The sequence below is a fragment of the Mauremys reevesii genome, linkage group 2, assembly GCF_016161935.1.
Source record: "Mauremys reevesii isolate NIE-2019 linkage group 2, ASM1616193v1, whole genome shotgun sequence".
In the NCBI taxonomy this organism is placed as follows: Eukaryota; Metazoa; Chordata; order Testudines; family Geoemydidae; genus Mauremys; species Mauremys reevesii.
Genome location: NC_052624.1, coordinates 106,668,533 through 106,695,969, shown reverse-complemented (window position 1 = coordinate 106,695,969; position 27,437 = coordinate 106,668,533). Strand labels below are relative to the sequence as shown.

Here is a 27,437-nt window from a genome sequence, read left to right as displayed (position 1 = left end):
ACACAACTGCTTGGGAAACAGAAAGGGCATGATACATCTGTGCTGTGTGGGAGGAGGGAAGGGGGAGGGGTGTGGAACAGTACAAACGCAGATTTGCATATGTCCTGTTATCATATTCAGCCTTCGTTTCTGGAGTGTCATGCAATGAGTGCTGCACTTCATGCTGGCAAAAATGAATGGTGATGGGGTTGAGTGCAGGGGTAAGAGTCGTAGTTAGCAGGGCTGAGTGGTGAAGCTACAGGTGTTGGAGACAGCTGGTGGCAATAAGAAACCAGATGTTGGGAGAAGTGGGTTGGTGGTGACATGGGGGCACAAAGGAAAGAGTTTTGGGACAAGGGCTGTGAGGGATGGGTGGGGAGGGGCACCGATCCATAATGCTTAGGAGCCGCTTTGTTCTTTGGTGCCAGCGATATGCATTTTGCTGATGGAGCCTCCTTTCAGTCTCTGCCACTCCTGTACTTTTTTGATTTTCAGTAAGGGACTGCTGCATGACTTCATGCAGCATGTCCTCTTTGGTTCTTCATGAATGCGTCCTGATTCTTTGCACTCTTTTGGCTGTTGATAACAAGGATGGCTGGGATCTCAAGGTTTCATCTGTAAAGTCAAAATGCGTCACTTGATAGAGGCAGCATTGTTCACGCTAGACAGAGCAATGATTTGGCCATACTTAAAGACAAGTGCAGTCAGGGCCGGCTCTGGCTTTTTTGCCGCCCCAAGCGAAAGGAAAAAAAAAACTGTGCGGGGGCCGGAGCGGCGAAGGGGCGGGGGGGGAACAAACCTGCCAGCCAGCGGAAACAGTAAGGGCCGGGGGGGCGGGAAACCAACCTGCCGGCCGGCCAGAGCAATAAAGGGGTGAAACCTGCCTGCCAGTTGGAGCAACGAAGGGGGGGCGGGTATGAAACAAACCTGTCGGCCAGACCAGCAAAGGGGGGGGGGCGGGGGGCGAAGCAAACCGCCCGGCCTGCAGGAGCGGCGAAGGGAAGAAAAAACAAAAAGAAAAAAAAATACCTGTGGGGCGACGGGAGCGCAGGTGCAGGGGGACTCCCAGCCTTGCAGACCCCAGGCAGCAGAGTGCACACCCCAGCTAGCGGGGGTGGGGAGGGGAGAGAAGGGGGGCAGCCAGAGCTTCCTTAAGCGGGATGCTCGCCCTGCGGCCCCTCCTGCCGCGCCACCTGCTGGGAGGGCTCTGCGCCGCTCCAGTGGGTGCGCAGGGAAGGACGCACGCTGCCATGCTGGATTTGCTGCAGACCCGGCACTGCTCCCAGCAGCTCCCTTCCTCCGCGCCGCCGCCCCCTCCAGGGTGTCAGGAGCAGCAAACCAAAAAGAAAAAAACCTGCAGGGGTGGCGGAAGCGGCAAAGTGCAAAAAAAAAGAAAAAGGATTGGATGGCATGCCGCCCCTTGGAATCTGCCGCCCCAAGCACCAGCTTGCTCAGTTGGTGCCTGGAGCCGGCCCTGAGTGCAGTGTACACAATAGCAGAAAGTGCCCATCCCAAAGTGAGCGCACATAACCCTCAGGAGCCACAAAATAGTGAGTAAGTACAGGGACAAGGGGGACTGATTGTTTCAGGACCGTATTGTCCTCTGGGATTCTGTGCCTTGGGGAGAGTCAACAGCTGCAGGTGGCCCCTATACTGAATACTGTCCCCACATTTTCCACAGGATGAGTTCATCCTGGAAGATATCTCACTGCTGAGGGTGACCCTGGGAAGCAAGGGAGCGTCTTCTACTACAATGCGGCTTCCACCCTGGCCTATATGCCACTTGCAATGGTCCTCGTGCCCCTCACGGCACAGTAGCGTGGACATGTTAGCCTTACTGGGACAAGGAGCACAGTAGCTCTGCCAAGGAACCTGCACAAGCGGATTGCCCAGCTTCTGCATGAGACCTTTGAAGAGATCACTGAGGTTGATAACCGTGATGTGAGAGAGCACATCAATGCCCTATTCTGCATCTAGGCATACACACAGCCCTATCCCTTCTTTCTGCAACCCTTCTTTCCTGCACCGAACAACTATCTTCCCAAAATAAAAGCCACATACTGGGTACCTCCTTTGCTGTTTGTTCTTCCACAAGCACCATCCACTGTGACTGTCTACCCTCCTCCAGGCTTAAAAACAGATCCGGCCTGCATGCATCTAGGGATGCCGCGCTATCCTGTGGCTCCGGGGCCCCCGCCCCCCTCAGCACCCTCACTTCTGCTTTCCTCCTCTGTGCTGCTACGGCCTCTGAAGTGTCCATGGTGGTCATCGGAGTGGAGGTGGGGTCGCTCCCAAGTATTGTGTCCAGCTCTTTGTAGAAACAGCAGGTTGTGGGGGCACCGCTGGAGCAGCGGTTTGCCTCGCGGGCTTTGTGGTAGGCACTCTGTAGCTCCTTCACTTTAACCCTGCACTGCACTGCATCCTGGTCATGGCCCCTTTCCATCATGGCCCTTAATATCTGCCCTTGATATCTGTAATTCCTATGGCTGGAGTGCAATTGAGACTGGACAGCTTCCTCCCCCCAAACACTGATGAGGTCCAGCATCTCGCCATTCCTCCATCCTGGGGATCGCATGGCACGTGGAGTCACCTGGAAAGATGCACTGAGACCACTCCATGCCTGACTGAGCAAACAGGAAGGGGAATTTCAAAATTCCCAGAGAATATAAAGGGCAGGTCTGATGGTTGGTCAACTGAGGGCAGGGCAGTAGAGTTAAAAGTGATGACCAGAATGGCTAGAACAGGCATTGTGGGACACTTCTGGAGGCCGATCAGAGCACATTAATAGACCAGAGCATCCACACTGGCACAGTGGTGCTCCAGCCGGGGCACAGCAAGGTTTATGCTTCTCGTGGAGGTGGATTACCAGGAGTGCTACAGCCACGGTGCTCTGCCAGTGTGGACACCACAGGAGTTAGGGCACTCAGGGCTGATTGAATGCGCTCTAACTTGCAAGTGTAGCCAAGGCCTACGTTTGGCCTGGACTGAGGTACCTATCTCTGAATGTGAGCCACAGCTGAGAACCCTCTTCCAGAGTCATGTGCCTAAGCCATTTCTTGCAAGTCGAGCAACAGCACATGCCTAACTCCACTCTAAACACTGGTGGTAGGGAGACGGGACAGACTCCCTAATAGCTGATAGCCCAGTGATTCTCAGATGGGATGTGGTAGACCCTGATTCATTTCTCTTCCTTGCCCCCATTTGATGGGAAAATCTTGCTCAAACCTGTTTTCCTCATCTCTCAGGTGGGTGCCCCAACCACTGGACTATCGTCAATGTCACTTTCCCTTGTGTCCAATGCATATTTAATTATTTATGCAAAGCGGAATGGCTTCCACATGACAGATTGGGTGACTCACGCCAGAATATCCCATAGCCTAGGATTCGGGCACAGAGCAGGACCTGGAACACATTCACCAGTAGGTTATACTTATAGTTTTAGTAGTATTTTGTACTCACTTTTCACACACTGTGCACATGTGTTAATAACTTCAAAACAGGCAAATAAATGGAGAATGTCAAGTGGGTCACTTCTGTCTCTGTGACCCTCTTGTAAGCTGCAGGGTTCTTTATATGCATTCAAGTAACACTCAGAAAGCTGGGGAAAAAATTTCCTACCTTTGAAAATATCCAAGCAATTAGTTTCTCTGTGATCTTTGCATATGAAAACCCTACTGAGAATGGTGAGGAAAAAAAATGAATCTGCAAACATAGAAACTGGCATTTGGAAAGCCCGATTCGATCTGTAGAGCTGAATGATCACTACCACTAGCAAGTAATAAAACTGAATTCCACTATGGGAGTGCAGAGTGAAGAGTGGGGGACCCTAAACAGACACCCCTGAGGAAATCAAGTGGGATGGGAGGAAAAAAGCAATAAATCTAACTCTAAAGTTGGTTCCCTTAGAAGTACATGGATTCAAAACATACACTCTCTGAACCTTTAAAAATGGAGCTAAAGGCCACTGTACCAGAAAGCTTCTGCTGAATTCTGTTTAATGGATTTGCCTCTGTTGCCTCCCATTAGGTAGAGGCAGCTGCTCCCTTTGTGCTGTGCAATATGAAGTAGCTATGAAAAAAGCTTGTTTTCAGAATGAACTGGAGTTCTGATGACACTGAAATTAGTTGGCAGTTGTGTATCATTTTATACTAACTGCCCTGAGTTAAGCTGCTTACAAGGCACTGAAGTACCTGGGTGCATGGCCCTATATGCTACATTCTGAAATCTTTGTGGGAATAAGGTGTGTCTCTCTTGATTAGGGCCGGCAGAATTATTTGCAGTAAACAATTTGGTCATTAAATGTAGCCCTTTCTACTGTTCATGAAAAATTATCTGAAAAATGATTACTGTTTCCCTCCATGTTTCTACTCTTCAGATTTATTCAACAACTGATTTATGTGAATGGATTTCAACTTATAGATTTCTCATGAATTGTTCATTAAATTGTTGCTTCAAGTATTTTATACTCTCAATTTAAAGTTCAAGCTGTTTTGATAGGATACATAGGCCAATGGTACGTTTGTTTCCTGCTTTGATGGATAAATTTTAGAATCAGATTGGCTAACTTTAAAAATAACTTTGGACATATTTCCGCAGAGGACACTTAAGGGTTCATAAGGATGTGTAATTTCACGGATGCTGATGGGAGGTTTGAGTGTGCGTTGACAGAAGAGTCAATTCCACAATATCGTTCCCAATAATAAAAATAACATTTTGATATTTTTCAGTGATTATCAGTTTCATAAAGAAAATACTGAATCCAATATATTTGCATGTGTCAAATTTGTATGTTTTATGTGAGTTAGACCATCATTTACACTTGGAGAGAAATACTGTAATATTGTATTCATCCTTGGGTAATTAAACATTAGGGCTATATTTCATATTTGTTTGTGGATTATTATGGGGGGGGAAGTAGGTGAGAATTTTGACATATCAGAGGATTTTTATTTTTCAAAACATGCTTACAAAGGTTTGATTATTTTAAAATAAGTTGATACATTTTAACAGATAAAATATACATTTAAGTTATGGAAGATTTTATGTACTGAATGAATCTTTGTAGTACTTCAGATATTGATTAGCCACACAAAGTTTGGACATTTATTTGCAGTTTAAATGAACTTTTTAGGCCTAAGCATGTGTAGGATCTCCCAACAAACAACTGAATGTTAGTATTTCACACTGTGAAAACACTAACTCGTTCCTAACTAAGGGAAAAGGGGTGGAGATTGTAAAATAACTTTCATCTGTCTCTGATGGCTGAGTTTTTTGTGTTTCACTCATTTTGTTCTCTATTTTTCCATCAGGAAAAGAGTACTTTAACTTGACTGAAAGATGTTTTAACATTGATGTCTTTCTGGCATCAATTGTAGAGATTTAGAAAATAAGGGATAGTCTACATGACAAAGTTTTGCTGACATAGCTATGGATGGCTTGGAGTATGGAAAATATCGCCCATCCCCAGCTGACATAACTGAGCAAACAAAATCTCCAGTGTAGAGGCAACAATACTGACAGAAGCATGCTTTTCTTGGCAAAACTAATGTCTTTCAGAGAGATGGTTTTATTATGCTGGCAGAACATCCTTTTGTCGGCATATGCTATTTCTCCACTAGGGGGCTCTGCCAGCATAGATACGTTAGCATAGGCTCTAGTGTAGACAGAGCCTAAGAGGTGTTCTAGTCCAGACTGTTGGACAGGCTGAAGAGCCATGATCGCGTTAGTAATACTATGTATAATATATTCAATTACTACTACTTTCTGTTCAATATGTTTAGTTGTAGTAGGTAGAATATCATCTGTTTGAATAGCAGCTGAAGTGGAGATTTGTATACTTTGCTGGATTCAGGCAAGTGTCTCATGGCAAGCTTTCATAGAGTGATTAAAGTGAGTGTAAAAAAGCCATCCTTATCAGCGCCTGTTGTGCCAGCAAGAGAGATCTGTCCCAGAAGCAAGGCTCTAAAAATAGTAGCTCTAGCTCCTTGGTATTCTTTGCTATTTTTAAAGATTGAAGACCTCAAGTGTATTTTATTTGTGCCTTGTTGTAACAGTGAAGAAAAAATGTGTGATGGGTGCATTGCTGGGAAATTCAGGCAGTGCCACTGCAAAGGGAATGGTGCTCCTCTGTGGTTGATAGGAATGATTGCTCCATGTGGGCTGGCCAAAGACAGACCACTAACAACTATTAACAAGACTGGGGACCTGTGGGGATATTTCATCCCTATCCTGCCTTGGTGGAAAGTTACAGCAGCAGGTCACAAGGACAGAGGGGTTAGATAAAGTTGTTGTGAGAAAGTAGGGAGCTAGCCAGGAGGAGGCAGGCGCCAGATGGCCTGGCTGGGATCGGTTTCAAGGTGATAAACAAGACCATAATTAGATGGATTGCATGGGAAATGGGGAACCAGTGAGCAAAGGGCCATGCATGTGAAAAGCGTGTGTATCGGACAAAGAACCAATCAGCAGCAATGTGATGTTGGTGTGTCTGACGTTTGCTAACATGGAGAAGCCTATATAATATGATGCATTATACACAATAAATGATTCTGCTTGCAATCATATTGGTTGTTGTGCTTTATCCGGCCCGCATGAGACGCAACAGGGACCTACAATGTTTTTGAGAGGTGTCATGTTAAAGAACCGGAGTGAGGTGGAGAAGTGCAGAGCTCAGCCTCTCAATTCTGAATTACCTTCAGGAGGAGAGAAATGGAGGCAGATATAAAAAGAAGCAGCAGGTCAGAAGCAAGAAGTGTGTGAGGGGGCTGGAGTGGGCTGGAGGAACAAAGCTAGAGCATGGGAGCAAGTTAGGGGTGAGGAGTTGGAGGAGTGGGCTGACAAGAGAACAGAAGTGGTGATCCCGTGTTGTGGTGATGGTTCATCCTGTAGATTGTAGCTTCAGAGTGTTGCCATAGAAAAGTGTATCTATTCAGTGATCCCTTCCTATCTAAGTGTATAATAGAATGGGTGTGATGCCCATACAGCCCCCAACACATTTCAGCAGCCATACAGGTTGGGGGGCAGGGGAAGGGAGAATTAGGCTCATGATCACACCCTAGCTGCACCAAGAGACACCCGCTCTGGGTCCATAAATACTTTCTGCAGCACTAGCACCTCCTTTCCATTCAGGGAGTGCTGTCTGACAAATTAAGGCCTTCTTAATGGGATGGGAAAGGAGTTTCTGTGTGCCCTCCCTTCCCCATTGTTCCTGTGCTAGGGAAGCTACCATTTAGCCACAACTAAAGACAGAAGTATTGTTAAATCAGAAGCTTTGAATCCCTATCACCTTTCACTTATATGTATAGGTGGATCGATGTCACTTAGGACAATAGAAACAATTAAAATGGCTTGGGTGAAGAGAGACACCACCCCACCTCAGAATAACTATCCATAGCTCAGTGATTAGGGTCCTTACCTGGGATATAGGAGACCTAGGTTTACATCCCTGCTCAGGAGCAGTGACCAGAACCTGCCTCTTCCACATCCCAGGTGAGTGTTCTAACCATTGGCTGTTCTGGGGTTGGCTGTCTCTCTGTCTCTCTCCCTCCCTTCCCCTCCCCCCAGCAATTCCATTCTGGGTGTGAGAAACCTTTGTGATGAAAGTTTTGTCAGAACTGATAGATTTCTGTACAAAAATTTGATTGTGAAAAAATTGCCCTTTTCAGATTTAAAAAAAAAGTCTCAAACTTCCAGCCGGCTCGAACAGATACAGCTAGAAATAAGCTTGTCTCTAAATTGTTTCATATGATTACAGCAAATGGCAATATATTTAGTCTTCATATGCAAATGAATAACTCATTCCCCCTTGATTCTGCAAAGGACCAGTATTGCAATAAAACTGTTTACTTATGCATACCTTTTACTTTTCCAGCCAGGTTATCAACAAAGCAGTCAGTAAATGGCAAATATGGTGAGTCCTATCACACACAGTGGTTTTAAAGTTTGTTATTGTTCTACCAATAGACTTTACTGAGGTGAGAATGGAATTTCATCAGTTTTCTGTTCTATACAGGAACTCCTCACTTAATGTAGTTATGTTCCTGAAAAATGTGACTTTATGCAAAAGGATGTTAAGATAATCCAATTTCCCCATAAGAAATAATGTAAATGTGGGGGAGGAGTTGCCAGACAAGACATTATATACATATACAGTCTAAGTTTTAAAACAATTTTTAACAAACAGTTTAATATTATACACGGCAGTGAATGATTGTGAAGCTTGGTTGAGGTGGTGGAGTAAGAGGGTGGAATATTTCCCAAGTAATGCCTGGCTGCTAAATGATGAACTAGCACTTGGCTGAGCCCTCAAGGGTTAACACACTGTTGTTAATGTAGCCCCTCACTCTAGGAGGCAGCATGGACTGAGGCAGGAGGGAGGAAACAGAATAGATGCAGGGCAGTGGCTGTAAACACTTCATAATCTTCAGTTTTTGCAGTGAACCCATGCTATCCATCTGGAGTGTACCACTCATCTGTTCATCTGAAAACTGTTAGTGCAAGAAGAGTTGGTATTATACAGATATGTCAGGTAAATGTGAAGTTGATAAAGTGGTTGATATAATGGCAGAAACTTGGTAAATTTTTTGCATTTTTGTTAAAGCACACAGATTAGTATGATTGAATTTCATTAGAGTATGGACAGCTAGCAAATGAGGAAATTCACTCTATAGAATAATGCTAAATGTGTGATAGTGCCAACATAAAAATGAAGCGGCAAAACAAATGACAGGCTAAAGTTTAACATTTGTACAAGTAAACATCTTTCTAGGATGATGTACAGATGTGAACGGTGACATAAGTTCCTAAATGTTATATGCTTTTGGTTTTATAAACTTATACAAAAGTTTACAAAATGTATAAAAAATGTAAATTTAAAAAATGTACAGAAAAATCTTAACTTTAAATGAAAAAAAAAGTACTGTATTTTTTTTACATTGTCCTCCTGACTATACATGCACGGCTGCACAGGTGCTGTGGGGGATGCATGCATGAGTGAAAGAGAGAGACATGCGTTGCCCCTTTTAAGTACTCTGGCCCCACTTGAAGTATGCTGCCCTTTTAAACAGCTGTGACAGGAAGCATGGGGTTCCAGCAAGCTCCCTAGGTTCTGTCCCTGAGCCCTGTCTCCCTCCTCTGCTTTGTGGAGAGGGGGTAGGGATTGGCAGGGGCGGCTCTAGAAAGTAGGCTGCCCCAAGCAGCGCGGAGCGCTGCGCCGCCCTTCCCCGGTCCCGCGGCGGGTCCCCTCTTCCCGCGGCTCCGGTTGAGCTCCTGCCGGCGTGCCTGTGGCAGGTCCACCGGAGCCCGGGACCAGCGGACCTGCCGCAGTCATGCCTGCGGGAGCTCAACCGGAGCCGCGGGAAGACGGGACCCGCCGCAGTCATGCCTGCGGCAGGTCCGCTCGTTCCGGGCTCCGGTGGACCTGCCGCAGGCATGCCGACGGGAGCTCAACCGGAGCCAAATGCCGCCCCCCCGGGAAACGGCCGCCCCAAGCGCCTGCTTGGCGCGCTGGGGTCTAGAGCCGCCCCTGGGGATTGGGGGGGGGGGGCAGGAGCAGGGGGACATCCTGATATCAGCACCCCTCTCTCCTCCTCCTCCTCCTCCTCCCCCGCAGCAAGCAGGCAGCTCCCAGGCAGAGGGCAGATCAGGAGCAGCACTGCAGTGGGGGGAGGGACAGTTGAACTGCTGCTGGGAAGCTGCTGAGCCACATACCTTACAGGGAATTTAGGGGAGCTGATGGGGGGGTGCTGCCCCCGCCCCGTTCTAATCCCCACGAGGAGGGGGGGGGGGCTGCTCTTCCGGGGAATCCTGCAAGCAGTGGACAAAGCGGGCAGCTGCCAAAGTCGTTATAATGGAGTTTAAACAAGCATGTTCCTTAATTGATCAGTAATGTAGCAATGAAACAAACAATGTTAACTGGGACAATGTTAAGTGAGGAGTTACTGTAATTAGAACTGAGGACCAGACACACACAATCCTAAATTCAGGCAACTGAGAATAGGATGAGAAAGTTGATACAAGTGCCTAGACTGGAGGTTCTCAGAACAATTTTTTTTGGGGGGGCCTCAAAGTGCAGCCACCACCCTTGCTGGTGAACGCTGTGCCAATTTTTCCAAGCCCAGCTACCCAGGGCTGAATCTTAGAGCCGGAGCCCAGGGGCTGAAGCCTGCTGAGCGCACACACTGGCCCCACATGTCTGCAGAGACACTGTCTGGAGCCCCCAGGAGGCTGCATGGTGCAGGCCAGCAAGGGGCCGGTTCGTGGTGCCAGCAAACACCAAGGCAGGCAGGAGCAACAGCAGGGTATTGCAGGGAGACGTCGCTGCTTTGCCATCCCCTCCCCACCATCTCTGCCCAGGAGGCTGTGGTGGCCGCAGAAAAATCCCCTGGTGGCCACATTTGCAGAACGCTGGCCTAGACACATGCAGCCTGCAGTTTGGTGCAGACCTGCTTTTGCTTTTGGTGTGTGAAATGTTTGGAACAGCGTATGCACAACAATGAGATCATGAAGTACTCATTGGCAGTATTTGATATGTGGGCTCTATTCCTTTCTGCAGTAGAAATTTGACTGTAACCACTTAACTACAATACGACACTTCATGTTTGCAGAAAGTCTGAACCTTTTAACAGGTACTTTCAGTAATACATGAAATAGCTATTGCTACTATACGTTCTAATATATAGAGACCAACATTTTCAAATTTGGGTGCCTAAAGTTAGACTCCTAAATCCATATTTAGGCATCTAAATAAAAGTGGCTTTTTTGTTGTTGTTTGTTGTTTTTATTAAAGTACTGAAGATGGCACCTTTCATTTACTGCAGCAGGAATTGGTGATGGTTCAGCTTCTGCTAGTCATGTATCATTTAACAAAGGAGACAACAGCACCAGTTTCCCAGAAGATCTTTACTGTCATGACCAGGCATGAAGTTCCCAGGTATCTCAAGTCTTTAACAACTAGAATTTCACCTGTAAGTGAATAGGAATCCAGTGAAAAGGCTTGAACAAAGTCATTATTGTGGAGATTTTCAAAGACACAAATGCCAGTTGGGTGCCTAATTCCCAACCAGCTCTAGTAAAATCCTCGCATAAGAGGAAATCAGACTCCAGGTGGCCCCTCAGCCCTTTCTTCTGTAACCTTACTATCTTATAGCTTCAAATCTGGGACAACCCTCAACATGAGAGCAGCCTTGTTATCTGAAGAAGGCTCGTTTAGTTTCCTTCATGTGTTTTTTTTAAATCTTTCTATCTAAGTTTCCCTAAGGTCGCCTTTCACCCAGGCATCTGAACACTTTTGTTTGTATTTGTGCACCAAGCTGCCCTATCGAGAGAGAAAGCACATCAATGGTCATAAGCCATGGCAAGTGACCTCCAGGGACAAGAGATGATGAGGATGTGGTGAGCAATTGACAAAACTGAGACCAACCCTTGTTGAGCTCATCAATGCACGTAATGGAAAGGAAATTCAAATGTGACTTGCCACCCGTGAGCATCTGTAAAAATCCATCAGTCTCCGCCTTTGCTTTGAAGTAGACCAGCTGTGGTCTAATATAGAGATGAAATGACCTAAGCTTTGAAACTTCTAACTGATGGTTGGACCAAACAGGGCTGATGACTAGGTTGAGCACTTTAAAAACATCAGTAACAAAAGACTGGAATCGTAGCAATTTTCAGAGTGGGTATTCCCATTCCCTGAGCTTCTAAATAAAGCTCACAAACATAAACATGAATTACAGAAAGGGGCACTCATCACAATCCACCCACCTCAGTAAACACTGACTCAGTGCCATAGATATAAAAGACTGAGAATTCTTTATTGCCCTTCAGACACAAGCAATAAAGGACAAACTGCACGAAGAGAACTGTCTCTCACCACTGATGAAAAGAAAGGGGGAGGCTGCTTCTCTGTGCAGTTCTGATGGCCCAAAGGGCTCATTAAACTGTCCTAAAGGCCAGGTTTTCAAGGGCTCAGCATCCATGGCGAAGGCCAGATTTTCAAAAGATCTCTGTGCCCTTTTAGGCAGATAAATAAGGGATGACTTTTGAAAAGTGATAGCACCCAGCAGCTCCCACTCTGATATTTATGGCCACAACCTAAGGAGAACTAAGTACTTTTGCTACACTTACTGGTGTAAATGGGACAGTAGAAAATCCAAAGGAGGAAGTTGCAAAATGCTCTTTGCAGCTCCCAGCTGAGCTCAGAGATCAGAAGTCAGCCCCAAAAGGAGAACAAACCATGAGCTTAGCTCACACACTTTTAAAGATGATCTAAGAATGCAACCAGTGGGAACTGAGGGGAAAAGAGAGAGAGATTTTTTCCTACATATATGCACATCTGCCTAACCTAACATGCAGTTCTCTTCCACAAAAAGCTGGTGCCCTGTTGTATTAATTTAGATGTACTATATACACTAAAAGTATTGACATAATTCAGTCACTGTCCAACATTAAATAGTGTTAAACCAGATCCAGGGCTTGGTATACAGATATCACAGCCTGCTTACTACCCTGGTAAGCACACTATTAAAAATAATTTTAACCTTTTGTTAAAGATGCAGAAAAGAAGGGGAAATAAATAGAGCATTTGAAATGCAAAGTATTAAATAATGCTTTCACTTTACTGACATTCCTTGTTCCCTTTCCCTTTAGCTGGAGAAGGTTTTAGAAGGAAAAGACTGTTTTACAGTCTCTTCCATGGTATTAAAGATGTCTTCTCATTTCCCCAAAAGGACAGTTGTTAGTTGAGATGGGCTGGAGCTGTCATTGCTATTGTAGTTGAAGTCTGATCCTGTTCCTAGAAAACACACTCAAAAGGAGAGAGAAAATGCAGCTTCTGTCTCTGGTGTTGACTCTCACTTGCAGACTCTCTATGGAAAAAATACAGGCCCAGCCCACAGTCTTAAGAGTCACTTTGAGACCTGTCAAACTCATACCAGCATTGAGGTGTGTAGGACATGGCTTTTAGCTGTCTCTTTCTGGTCATAGATTTACAGCTAAGCCAGACTCTTAGAGAGAAGGGAAGAAAGGGGAGAGATGGAAAAGAGAATAAATAAGGTAGGAATGGAAAAAAATACCTGGGCAGCAGAGAGCAACAAAGGCTGACATCCCAGGTGGTATTCAGAGTTCAGCTGGAGACAGTAGGGAAAAGAGAAGAAGTTATTTAAGATGGATTGGAGCTGTTGTTTAAATCCAATCCCATTTCATCCCAGATGTCTTGGGACTCAGCTGGAGTGGATAGAGGTGGCAGTGTCATTTGGGTCCCCCTCTGTGGCCCAGTCTGGTCAGGACATCTCTCAGGATCAGGATAATGAAGGCCTGGAGTCCCAGGAGATTGGGCGCGGGTGGGTGGGTGGCACCCATGATGGGGAAGTTCACTTCAGCAGTCAAATTTTCTCCCCAAAGTAATTTTCTTAAAGGCTGACAAAGGGAATGGTGGGTGGGATAGCCCATCCCCTCATTATTTTGTCCACCAATTAGGCCTACTTGCTGACACACCAATTTTAGTTCACTGATTTCTGGTTCCACACTTTTCTTGTTTACCAAACATGATCATAACACAGCCCTTACGTTCTATCAGTAGGCTTTTTCGTTTGTATTAATTTATCCTTTGGCTCCCTTCTCTACCCTTTCTCATCAACATTTGTTATCATAGGTTATTGTGTCATCTTATAACATTTTCACTCACTTCATACATTTGTAGGCCCAATTATCACAATAATCCTAAAGGCCCACCCTGGAGGCTGCCATCTCCAAGCAAGGACTCTGTCTTCTATTGATTTCCCATGGCAACAGAAGTGGTGGAAGAGCTTGTCTCTAGGGAACCTAGGGAACAAACCAAAGCATTTGGTGATGTCTGTGTACGTCCTCAGCTCTTTACTTACAATGTGCTTTGCTAGTGAAAATTGTGAATGACTATCCCCAATATTAGGCTATGTCTACACGAGGGCCGGCTCTACTGTTTTTGTCGCCCCAAGCAGCGTGCTGAATTGCTGCCACGGACGGTGGGGGCAGTCCGCGTGCCGTTAGGGCGGCACGCATGTTTCCACGGCGGCGGCAACTCGGCGGCAGCTTCTATCTTCAGCCAGAAGACAGAAGCTGAGCTGCTGCAGACAGCTGAACGTAGAAGCTGCCGCCGAATTGCCGCCGCTGTGGAAACGCGCGTGCCGCCCTAATGGCACATGGACTGCCCCCGCCATCTGCGGCGGCAATTCGGCGCGCTGCTTGGGGGCAAAAATGCATGGACTGCCGTCCCTTGCAGATTGCTGCCCCAAGCACCTGCTTGGAATGCTGGTGCCTGGAGACAGCCCTGGTCTACACAGCTCCGCGGTTTGCTCTATGGGTGTGTGAATTGCAGTGCACATATGGTTGCCAACTTTCTAGTTGCACAAAACCGAACACACTAGCCCTGCCCCTTCCCTGAGCCCCTGCCCCCACTCACTACATTCCCCCTTCCTCGGTGGCTCGCTTTCCCCCACCCTCACGCACTTTCACTGGGTTGGGGTGTGTGAGGGGGTGAGGGCTCTAACTGGGGGAGTGGGCTCAGGTGGGCCCATAAATGAGAGGTTCAGGGTGCAGGAGGGGGCTCCAGGCTGGGGCAGAGAGTTGGGGTGTGGGAGGGGGTGAGGCTCTGGCTGAGAGTGTGGGCTTTGGGGTGGGGCTGGAGATGAGGGGCTTAGCATGCAGGAGGGGGCTTCAGGCTGGGGATGGGGTTGAGGGATTCAGAGTGTGGGAGGGGGCTGCAGGTGGAGGCAGGGATTTGGGTGCAGGATGGGGTGAGTGTTCTGGGGTGGGGCTGGGGATGAGGGGTTCAGGGGGGTTTGGGCTGTGGCAGGGGGTCAGGGTATAGGAGGGATGACGGCTCTGGCTGGAGGTGCATGCTCGAGGGTCGGGCCAGGGATGAGGGGTTTAAGGTGAAGGGGTGCTCTGGGTTTGCAGGGGCTCAGGGTTGGGGTGTAGGCTTACATTGGGCAGCTCTCGGGCAGCGGTGCAGCCAGGCTAAGTGAGGCTGCCTGCCTGTCCTGGCAGCGCGCTGCGCCTACCCCGGAAGCAGCCAGCAGGTTCAGGTTCTAATCAGGGGGACCAGAAGGCTCCACAAGCCACTCTCACCCACAGGCACTGCCCCCCACAGTTCCCATTAGACAGTTCCCGACCAATGGGAGTGTGGAGCCACTGTCAGGGCGGGGCAGCATGCGGAGCCCTGTGCCACCCTCGCCCCCGCCTAGGAGCCAGATCTGCTGGCCTCTTCTGGGGCGCAACGCGGTGCCAGCTGGGACAGGTAGGGACTAGCCTGCCTTAGCTCTGCAGCACCGTCAACCCGACTTTTAACGGCATGGTCGGCAGTGCTGACCGGAGCTGCCAGGGTCTCTTTTCAACCCGGTGTTCCAGCTGAAAACTGGACACCTGGTCACCCTAAGTACACACTGACGTGCTGGGCTGTAACTCCCCTATGTACATGCAGCAGGTGAAAACTAAAAGATTTCTAGTTCACATTCATGTAATCCTGTTTGAAGGTGTCAGGCCCACTTGAAATTTAAACATTTTATTTTCCTTTTTTTGCATGTGATACAGATTCTGTATCAAGTGAAAGAACGGTTGAGTGCAAGGTGAGGAAGGATCAGCAACCATTATAGGAGAAAGGAAAAAGTATTTAATCAGTGACATCAAAATTTAAATAAAAAATGAGCTTATCTCAGTTATAGGAAAGATAAGAAAGAAATTGTATTTAGTATATGCCAACAGCTATTGGAGGCTGCTATATGGTGCTTAGATTTCTACATACTTCACATGAATTACTAGTTGCAGTTCAAGTCCATCAGAATTGTTTTGTATCCTATTAACCACCTTTTATTTATTTTTTAATAATGAGTTTATGCTTTGTTTTTGAATAAGGATGAATAAGGAACAGAAAACATGTCTCACTTCTGCCGGATCAGATTTAAAATGGACTTGCATAGGATCTTAATATCATTTATTTTGCCCAGGCTAAACCAAAAGAGGCTATTGTAGCTAAATTCTGAAAAACTGTAATAAACACATTTCACCAATTCTTGCATAAAACACAGTGCATTAGTAAAACATGCATCAGTTTCCCATAGCATTTGTCCAATCTACATACAAATTACTTTAGAGCATTCTTAGCCCATAAAGGGGACTGTTATGTAAAGTTTTCTTTTTATAATTTGTTAATTACTGATATTTTCTTGCAGGAGATTTATATTATGCCTCCAGTCTTAATCAGTTGTGTTTTTCATATTTTCACTGGGTAACTAAGATGAAGGGAAAACAGTATTGCCTATATCATTGTGCCTATAGGATTGTGTGTTGTATTATTTCAGAGAAAAGACAGCTATGGTACATTGCCTGATTTCACCCCAAATGTTTGTGGCTCTAAATGTTGATGTGTTGGATTTATTTTTTGTTATAGGAACTATAAATATATATAAACTGTGAAGGGTTTGTGCCCTGGAAGCACATCAGTTCTGCTATTTCATTTAATTTTAAAACAGATTTCATTTATAATTCTTTATCCACTATATTAAGAAGTCACCAGCTTTTGCATTGCCTGGGAAATTCTGGCTCATCCAAGGACTTCAAACTCACCTAAAATATGTTATTGATTTATTAAAATGCACATTTCATAGTAGATTGCACAGAGTAGAAAAGTGATATAAAGCCGTATCAGGATTGAAAGGCAAACCCATGGGAAGACAACTATGTGAATGTTGTGTAAAAAAATTATTTATTATGAGATGCAGGAAAAAAAGCCCAAATAATTTATTTAGGCTAGGAAACTTTAGCTCATTCTCTTGGTTGGCTTTTCAGGATTTGTTCCTGTCTCTTCCACCTAGGGATCAGTGCAAGAAGAACCAGTACTGATAAAATAAAAACTGTCCTGAACATACATGTAAACTCAAAACAAACCTAAATCAAATCTTCCCAGAGATTTGGGAGAAGAGATGGGCAAATAAGAATCCTTGGTGGCCTGACAGTTACAGAAAATCAAAATTTTGATTTGGGTCAAACTGAATTTTTTTTCAGAATATTAAGTGAATTCAAAATGTAAAAAAAATGTTATGGGTCAAACTAAATATTTTTGTTCAACCTAGAAAATGAGACATTTGTTTTCCAGGCATTTTAACTTTTTTTAAAGTAAAATCGAAGGGCTAGATTCACAAAAGTTGAAAAGCAGGGATTCAAATCCACAGAGCAGGGATTTGAACATCCCGTATAAGTTCTCTAACCATTGGGCTATAGCTAAGGTTAATATTCTCTCACAGGTATTTTTAGTAAAAGTCAGGGACAGGATGTGGGCAATAAACAAAAAATCATGGAAGCCAGTAACCTGTCCCTGATTTTTACTAAAAATACCCTGGGGAGTGGGGCACAAAAAGAGTGCTGCCGGGGCTTGCAGCTGCTCCAGCCCTGCTGCTGCTTCTGGGTCAGGGGCTGATTGCTGTTGACCCAACCCCAGCTCCTGCTTCAAGTGTGCTGGGGACCGCTGCTTTGGCTGCCCCATCAGTCAGCTGTTCCAGCAACCCCCCCAGCTGATGGTCCAATGTCCCCAGAGGCTGGCTGCCAGCCCGCTGTTCCAGCCTGGCCCCGAAGTAGTCATAGTGGTCTTGAAAAGTCATGGGATCTGTGACCTCTGTGACAGAATGGTATCCTTAGCTATTGGGTATAAGAACACCATCACCATGAATCTAGCTCAAAAAATTGTTTTTGTCCAAAACTATTCTGCAAATTCAACACAAATTTGCAAATAGGTTTGGTCAACCTGAAACTATTTTCCGGTGAATATACTATTCCTCCAAAAAATGTCATCAAGCTCTATTTGAGTAGAACGACAAACCTTTTTAATTACTCTTTTCCCCTTCTCTGCATTCCTAGTTTTGGTTGGGACCAGAAGCAGAAATATTGCCATACAGTAAGGGTGCCTATTGATATTTTTCTGAGCCACACTGAGTCAGGAAGCACTGGAAATCTCACTATGAAAGAATTACCTCAAGTTTTTCAACTCAATTTCTCAGTGGTTTGGATAAAGCATCCTGTGGTAAGGGTGACCTTTATCTTGAATTTAGATGCATAGGAAGCATGGATTGGGACATTAATGCTCTCTGGGCCAGTGAAAAGAGTCCATTAGGGATCTAATACCAATCAGTCTTGTGAAAATGGGAGAATGGAAAAACTCAATTTTTTTACCCTCTGATGATAGTTGTACCCAAGAGGAGCTTTTGTATCTAAGAAGAGCTATAATGGTAAAAATGATTATATTCTTTCCCAGTTAGGACTTCAGAGAAGAATCAAGTGATTTTCTAGGGGTAAAAATCTTCCTTGTTCCAGCAGTTGTATAGTTCTGAACATTTACTTATGTGATCCTCTTCAGTGATTCTGTCTTCCTCTGAGCACTTGGGCTCCTAGTACCATCCCTTTAGTTTGTAGCTAGAAATAAAAGGGGAATGGAGAAGTGAGATTTAAGAAATTCAAAAACCTGAATAAGATAAAGAGCCCCTCTCTCTCATTGGTGTGGGACTCATAATGTATGGCCTGATTCTGCTACTGATACAAGTGGAAGTATTTTACTCCACAAGTGACCACACTGATTCAGTGGGACTGTTTGTGAAGTAAGGCACTAGTCAGAGTAAAGGGTTGCAGAACTTGACCCACAGAGAATAGGTTAGTCCTCTCCTGCCCTCCCTACTCCCTTCCGCCCCAAAAACAAAAAAAAACCCTATGGCCTTATATGCTAGAGAAACTTGAGATGCTTAGCGATCAGCACACACAACACAGCACACACACAAAAATGGTGCACAGAAGATCGTATGACCATTTAGATTAGACTGGTTTTGAGTGGGACTAATGTGTGGCCATCTTCACCATGCCAGTTTACTACTACAAATGGAAAGCACCGATGTGGTAGTATGGTGACTGCAACTGTACCAAGCGCTTGCACAAGGAAGGAGCACAAAAGAAGGTGGCCTGCTCCATTCTACTCCTTTGGTTACATACTCATGGAAGGGAGATGAAGCATGGCCTAGTGGATAGGTCATTGGTGTGGAACTCAGGAAATTTTGGTTCAATTCCCAGCTTTGTGGCAGCTATGTGACCTATGGCAAATTGGTTACTCTACATGTCTCATCTGTAAATTGGGGATAATCATTTTCTACCTCACAGGAGTGTTGGAAGGGTAAAATTCTGCTAGTGATGGAGAGGTACTGTGATGATGTGGGTCATACAAGTGCCTAAATAGAAAGGGACAATTTTGGCCCAAAACCAAAAAGTAAAGTGTACATTTTCACATATTCATACACACATTCACTCACAAAGGAAACATTTTCTAACAGCAATACTGAAGTCAATGAAAAGATATTATAAGCAGTCTCTAAACCATCAGTTTCATTCTTAAGTATAACTTTTCTCTTTCTTTTTTCTAGTGAGGCCCAGACTCTTCTTTTAAAATGAAATAACTCTCAAGAGTCTGAGTGCAGATACTCTCCCTGTTGAATGTTAGGGGGTTTAATACCAGTGAGAACTCCCAGAATGTCCTTTCTTAAAAGGGCACATCATCTTCATGTATCATCTCAGAAACATTAATATCAGTACTTTTCCCCATGTTTAATGATAATGAGAGGAAACCTTTTGAAAATATAATCAGCCATATACTGAAAGGATACATATTAAACACTGAGTGATTGTAAATAATGGATTTATTAAACTGTTACAATACATTTTTTTGAATCAATTAAAATGTGTCTGACATCAACACATTTATGAAATCCACAGTCTCCACTGGAGTCATTAAATTTATTCTTATACTTCTATTGTATGCATATTGGGCTCTTATTAAATCTTGAATTTAGCAGATATACTTTCATGAAACACAAAGAAAACTGTTCAATATTTGTTGCATCCATGCATTAACAATGGGCTAAATGATGGCTTTGCCACCAGTCCTGGGCCAGGGGCAGTTCATAGCTACATAGCCCAAGGACCAGACCAGGAACAGGATTGACTCAGTCCCAGTCTGGTGCTCTGCTCCCCATTTCGTCCAGAGAAGAAGGGCTGGTACAGATTCCTATCTCTGCTGCAGATTACTTCGCTAGATCAGTGGCACTGTCTGCAGCATAGGGGGCAGAACGAAGGCTCCACCTATTCCGTGCTGCTGCCTGCCCACTGCAGATGCACACGCACAGGAGGTGGGGGATAGTGGCTCTTGGGAGACTGCCTCTTTCCTGCTCTGGTGTCCTGCATATGTGCAACAAGTGGCTCATAATCTGAACCAGTGTTGCTAAAAAGATTACAAAACAAACTATGAAAAAGACCTCCCCAGACTCCACATAAGAGTCCATCACATGACTGAGCTGCTTCAATTGGAGTGCGATGAATAACAGATTTGTCGATTAGTGGGCAATTTAAAAGAAGTGTAAAAAATGTTTTGGGTTCACCCCGAAATGAAATTTTTCAGCAAATTGAGACGCTTAAAAACAGAAAAATTCAGGTCAAGCAAAAAACTTTGTCTAACCCAATGTTTTGTTTTAATTATGATCCTTTTTGCACTTCTTAAAAATAAAGGACACTTTGAGCTGAAAAGTCCTTTCAAACAAACAAATCAAAATGTGCTTTTCAAACATGTCAAAATGAAACTTTTTTTATATTGTGTGTTTTTTTTAATTTTTGATTTTTTAAAAAACAATTTGGTGAAACCACCATGAAATTGTGAAGTATTTTTGGGATTCTGAATCTGTGTGTTTTTGCTGAAAATGTTTCTGCCAGATATCACCCAGCTCTTGCTGCAATGGGCAGGCAGGAAGAGAGCTGCAGTCAAGACCGGATAGTGTTATGGGCTGGTGGTATAGGGAGCTGTGCAGAAGAAACTGTTTGCAGTGCAGAGCAAGTAGTTTAATTGGTCCTATAAAAGCCAGGGCACTTTAATTATTCAGATATAGAACATTCTCATAGCTGATAAGTCCCACAAAAAATGTTGACACCTCAGAAGGCCAACAAGCTAAACCTGCCTTTCACTCTAATGACTGTTCCCAATATTATCTCTTATAGCCAGCTCTGTTCTCTGTCCCCCATTATTCGGTGCTTTTTATTTCTCATACTACCCCAGAGAGGCACCCACAGTCATTTGAACACCAACCCCCGCTATTATCCCTTTCCTGAGTATGACGCTGGGGGAAAGGTGGTGTCACTGGACAAGAACTGTCTCCCTGCACTTTACGGGAACCGTTAAGCATAAAAAGGAGCTGTTATGCTGGATGACCCATCTGAGAAAGGGGAGGGACATGGATTTGAGGGGAGAAGGGTTTTCAGAGGAACTCTAAGGTGGATTTGTGGCCAGCTGTACAGGGATCAAATGTGACAGTGGCAGTAGTTCCTGCTGGAGATCAAAGGAGGTAGTGTTCTGTAATAGCTCAGAAGAGGAGCTCTCTGAGGCAGTAACAGCCAGCCAGAGCAGCAGCACAGACCTGTTGACAGAGGAACCACATTCCCTCAAACCTGAGCCTAGGACAGATTCCCCTGCTGGATCTCTCAGTGTTGGCCAAAATCAGTTGGGGAATTCTACATGTTTTCACAAAACGTTTTGCTTGACCTGAATCTGCATTTCTTGTGGGGAAAAATGCTGTGTCTGAAAAGTTTCACCCAGCTCACTTTGTAGGAAATCTAGCTAATGGAATCTGCCTTGTAATGTAAGAATACTTTTTTTGTATTTACTTTCTGAATATTTTTAAGGAAAAGGAAACTCAAGAAAGAGGAATTTAAAAAGACCTCGTGTGTTCCTGCAGGCATAGGGATGTTCCTGATTACAGGGCCATGTGTGTGGTGCTTATTTGCATTGTTGCAAGTTTTACAGTACCATTAATATAAGCACACATTAGTGTTTACAAGAACTGCACCAGGGCTTTGGAGGAGTCAGCCAAGGAGTAAATTAGGAACAGTGTTGTCAGCTCTCACTATTTTATTGTGTATTTTGTGTTATTCTTTAAGTCCCAACTCCTGGAGTCAAAAGAGGACATGAGAATCTCAGCTTTGATTTCTTTTTTTAAAGGAAGCCCTCATGATTGTGGAATAAATCTTGGAAATCTTTCAATTCTTTTTATTGCTCACACTGAACCAGACAGGCACTCACGTTCATCTGAATGCCCAAGCCCACCATTTTCCCTGTTATGAGTGTGACAGTGAGGGCAGCTGGAGCAAGAACCTGAAACCATGTTGCTCAAAGACCAGAAAGCAAATCAAGATATCAAATTAACTATTTTAAGCCAATATCCTGATTTTTTGGGCCCTGACTCATTGTCTGTGAATGCTTGGGTTTGACAGTACTGTGGGCATCCCCCTCAATGTTCAGGATGTTATGGAGCTAGGGGATTTCTCTTGAAATTCTCCCCTCTAGAGAAATAAAAAACATCCATATAGGTTCAGGGTCCTTCTTCACAACTACAAGAAAAGCCTGAGGATATACTGGCCAATAGAACAGGTTGGGAAGTAGTCAGAATCATTTTCCAATTGAAAATGCCACAGGAAAATTTCCATTTGACTCGGAAATTTTGATTCTCCCCCCCCCCCCCCCTAATCAGGAATATCAAAATGACAGCTCTTTGGCTGCCCACTGGAAAGCCAGACCTGAGGGTTAGGGAGGAGGCTGAAAGTGTCCCAGCTCTCTGCTTCTCCAAAAGCAGGGCTGGAAGCCTCTTGTCAATTTCATTTCCAGCTCCATGGAGAAAATGAAATTGAGAACCGTTCAGACCCCTGTTGGTAAGCTGAAACATCCCAATTAGATCCGCCCCAAAGAGAACCCCCCCATAATTCCCTGCAGGAGTGGAGTGGGGGGTGTTTTTGACTATTTGTCCCAATCTGGGACATTTTTATTTTAAAAAATATGATTTCCTTTTTCAGGAAGGGATTTTTATTTTCCCTCCAGCTCCTCTCTCTAGGTATGTATTTCACATTTCCTGATCTCTGGAAGCCTCAGTACATTCTTCTGTGCAAAGCTACTGTACTCAGTGCTGACTACACATACCGATAACACCAATTTTTATGAATTTTTTTATTCAGCTGAGCTGTTTAATCCCAAACACCTTTGTTTCTTGCCTTGAGAATAAATTATTGTATGTTCTCTCATTTTTATCAATCCTTGATTTTTATAAGTGTTGGGTGTTGCCCTTCAAAACATTGCAGTTCTCCTTGTATATAAATGATACACATATGATTTCATATAGAGCTGTTGTTCATTCAGATTCAGGGGTATAGTGTCCTGGCTGCTTATCTATCAGTCTTTTCATATTCGCCAGCAATGCTTGATTCCTCCCCAGTAGACTGTGTTTTATAGAGGCTTCAAAAGTTTGCAACTGCTGTTCATGTTGTTCTGAAGTTCCAAACCAATCCTTTCATCCTAAAAATTCCCCCCCCCCCCCAAAGGCCTATTTATTTTTTAGGGGGAAAAATTAGAATGCAACATTCAGGGTACCCACTGAGACAAAGTGTTCTGTTTCCATAGTCAAGAGTGTTTAAAGTTTGTTTATTTTTTCAGTAAAGTTATAGCAATGAAACTATGAAGCCACAAAAACTGTTTTACACCTTCCCTTCTCTACACATTTCAGTTGCCCTTGGGTAAATGACAGACTGGATTTTAGGATAAAATTACCTTCCATTTTCAAAAGGTATATCAAACTTCCCATATAGCTTTTTGTTTTTAATTAAAAATTAAAATGTATAAGCACAGCAATATCCCATTAGCACTGGTGAAAGCGGCCAACGTGTCAAGTCATTGGCGGGAAAGCAACACATTTACTCCCACTCTGCTAGCCATGGGGATATGTACATTTTAAAATTGAATAATTAAAATCAATTTAAAACCAAATGTACATAGCAGGGAGAAGTGGTAGTGACTCCTATATTTAGGTTGTCTCATGCGTTCCATTATAAAAGAGATGGGGAGGAAACAGGATGAGACTGCTCTTATTCTCCAAAACCAACAGAAATGGCCAGCTGTGAAGGGGAGCACATCTATCTATATGTAGACTTACATGCCCCCAATTACTTGAGTGCCATGCACAAGAAATTTGCTGTATTGGCAGTGTTTCACGTTATCCGAGAGCAGCACAGGGATTGTGTGTGGCTCTTTTAGCAAGACATACTTTTTGCACAAGATTTCCCAGTATGTAAGTGGTAAGAAGTAACGCTCAGTTGTCAGTTGAACTGTGGAGAGAAATGCCATAAATAATACACTTTAGCCTTTCAATTAGTGTCTCTATTGTTCCCGTTCAGTAGTGCTGATAACACATGAGTTTTTCATCATCCACTTTCTGGTCTGTTACTACATTAAAGGTATTATTTCCAGCACAATGACTACCATTACATCCATGATCCTATCCTTGTGTATGGGTTATACTGGGGGGAGGGATTATTTATAAACTTGGGTGACACATTTGTGAACATAAAAGTTCCAGCAGAAGGAAAGATAATGACTATCCAGATGCAAAACATGAAGTATTATGTACATATTATGTACTGGCTTTCATTATGATCTGTTCTTTGCTTCAGTTATTAGTTTTGAGAAGCAGTGTGTTTTGAGAGGGCAATTTTCATGTAGAAATGAAAAAAAGGAAAACATTTCTGGATTGCGATAGTGGATACTAGCATACAGTAAATTAGCTCCTTTATAAATGGAAAGGCTTTTGAAAGTGTACAGTACAGTATACCTATTTAATTAATAGTGGTTGCTATGGACAGGTTATTTTTCTTTTGGTCTTTCTTTGTGTGAGCTACATTCTGTTCTTTGAACTAAATATAGAACACTTTTCAGCTGCTCTAACACTTGTTTCCTTCTGAAGTCACATTTACAAATCTATTTTCCCTCTTTTATTTTCAAGAACACAACTCCCAGAACACTGGGACTTAAGCCGTGAATACTACCAGAAAAGAATTTGGCCTGGAATTTTCAAAGGATTTAGGCACCCAGATCCTATTGAATTTCAGTGGCCTCCTTTTGGTTCATTTAAAAATACCAGCATTAGTCTATAGACATTTTGATATCTTCACAGCTATAAATGAATTGTCTTAGTATAGAAATGTTCTTAGATTTGATATCCTAAATAATTCTCTATGGAAACCCTCCATAGGGATCACAGCCTCCCTTCTGTCTTGCTCCACCTAAAGGTCAATCCAAGGAGATTCCTCAGAGCGCTCACTAGGCACCAGAATTTATTCCCATTTGTTCTGGTGTGGCTCCCCTACATGTCAGGCTTTACTGCTAACCAGGAATCAGACAGCAGAAGCTGTAGGATGGTGAGGATGTAGCTACAATAGTGGCTGGCACAAAACATTTATGTTCTATAACCTGGGCAAATACTGGTCCCATGACGGATTTAAATAGATAATGGATCAGCTCCTAAAGCCCAATTCCTATAAAATAATCCTTATATATGGCCCCTGCACCCAAGTGGAAATGAATTGAAATCGCTGCTGTTCCATGCAGATGAGTCTCCTGGCACAATTCCTACACACACCAGACTCTCTCTCTCTCAGTTGCAGGGTTCTTCCTACACAATATAAATGAAGCTTACACTTTTGGATAGATTGTTTCTTTGATTTTTGTGCTTGTCTGAGAGTTTGAAAGGCACTCAAAGAGGCTACATTATAAAATATTTAGCAGTTTGATTTGAGATAATTTGTTCATTTTGCCAGTAAATTCTTGTGAATGATAGACATCAATGCCCTAATTTAATAAGGAAAAACAACAGCAGCATATTTTTATAGCAATCTCAATGTAAAATATTTAAGTGCTCAGGAGTTGCTCAGAACTGAAGTTTACAGGGTGTTTACAGATCAGATCCATGGTGCATCTTGCAGAGCTATAGGATATAAAGATAGACTAAAACACTAACACAGTTTAATGCTAACTACTAAACTGACAAATTACAGTTCAAAGTTTTCAAGTGATAGCGATAACTGATGTGTATGAATGATGTGCGTGCTTTATATTTTCTGATGGCAGTGCTTAAGTATGAAGTGTGGTACTAAAAAAAATGATGAGCACAAACACTGCTGACTAGCTGATTTCCATATTAATAGTTTTTGGTGGTTGTTCTTTAATCCCAGGCATCAACTGATGCCCGAATTTACCTGGCTTCCTGGATTTAATTGGCAATGTACTATTTTGTCATTACATCAGAAGGGAAGGGTTGTTTCCAAACAATTTTGTATTGTTTAGCTATTAAAGTAAAAAATCATGATATCAGCAACTGTGCAACAATATTTTGGCACATCAGAAATAATTTCACATAGCAAATGTCTTGTTTTAGCATTAATAGCATTATGTCATTATAATAAGACATGGGAGATTAAAATTAACCAACTTTTAAATTAAAAGTTTAGCAGACAAACTTTCCATTAAAGTATATGTTTGTATTTTATTGCTATGTTTTGAGTCCAGACAAAGAAAAAAAAATACCAATGAAATGAAAAGCAAGAAACATAAATCAATAGAGAAGTAAAAAATGGGGAAACTGGTGCAGCAATTCCCAGCCAACAACTCTCAATTGCCTGTGCTGCATTTCCTCCTTAGGCAAACTGAGAAGTTAAAATCGAGAGACTAACTAGAGACTGATTCTCCTCACTTACAATTGTGTAAGACTTCGGTTCAGCCAAGCACTTAAGCATGTCTTTAATAGGGCAACTCATGTGCTTCAAGTTAACACATGGTTAAGTACTGGGACTTAAATAAACTGTAACTCAAATTTCAGTCAGTTGGAGAGTAGAATCAGACCCTATATTTCTTAACTGAGCCAGGGGACAATTTTCCCCAGATACCAAAATTGTAATTCTACTTGCTAATTAAGGCCTTGATCTTTCAAGGTGATCTGTGTGGGCAGACATCTGCATCTGCAGGGAGCTCCAGTGAAGGCAGCAGGGCGCCAAACAAGTGCAGGGATTTACCCACACAGATTGACTCACAGGATTTGGACTGCCCTGGGAGCAAAAACAATTACTTCATCTCTTCTCTTCACCCTATGTACCCTACTTCTGGCTGCTGACCTATAAGGTGGGAATTGTTGACTGTCACAAACTGAGGCCTAGTAGCCTAGAAGTGGGTGTTTAGCAGCAGGTCTAGGAGTGTGCCATTCAGATCAAACCCATACTGGGGACACTGAGTGGAAGGGTGTGCAGAAGAGATAAAAGGGCTAGCAGAAGAGATAAAGTGGTGGGGCTAAAAGGTGAAGCTGCTGAGCACAGATGCTGACAGGGAATGTGAGCTCAGCAGGACACAGGGAATCAGAGGAGCAGTTGCAGGCACCATGTGTTGCCAGTACATTTATATTCTAACTTGGATGCATATCCCAGAATCTACTCAGTTAGTTCTAATTTCCTCTGAATTTTCCTGAACCTGTTGCCTGGTGGCAGAATTTACACAGCTGTCATATGATTGTTTCCATAATGGTTTTGTATGAGTTGTGCCCTTTTAAAGG

The 27,437-nt window shown here is 43.7% G+C and overlaps 2 long non-coding RNA genes across 4 annotated transcripts in view; one reads left to right on the top strand and one right to left on the bottom strand.

Annotated features, from left to right (window-relative positions):
* LOC120396727 overlaps window positions 1-15,822 on the top strand; it is a 34,861-nt gene extending 19,039 nt beyond the window's left edge. The window contains exons 1-3 of one of the 3 annotated variants that reach the window (XR_005593330.1): window positions 8,356-8,503; window positions 10,794-10,906; window positions 15,538-15,822. This is a non-coding gene — a long non-coding RNA (uncharacterized LOC120396727). Of the gene's footprint in view, window positions 1-8,355; window positions 8,504-10,762; window positions 10,907-15,537 lie in introns of those variants that run through there. The other 2 variants (XR_005593329.1, XR_005593331.1) reach the window with 2 other exon arrangements.
* Window positions 12,560-13,732, bottom strand: LOC120396726. Its single transcript, XR_005593328.1, has 3 exons — window positions 13,655-13,732; window positions 13,044-13,097; window positions 12,560-12,763 (listed from the first exon to the last, which is right to left on the bottom strand). It is a non-coding gene; the product is annotated as an uncharacterized LOC120396726 (long non-coding RNA).
* Window positions 15,823-27,437: the final 11,615 nt, after the last annotated feature.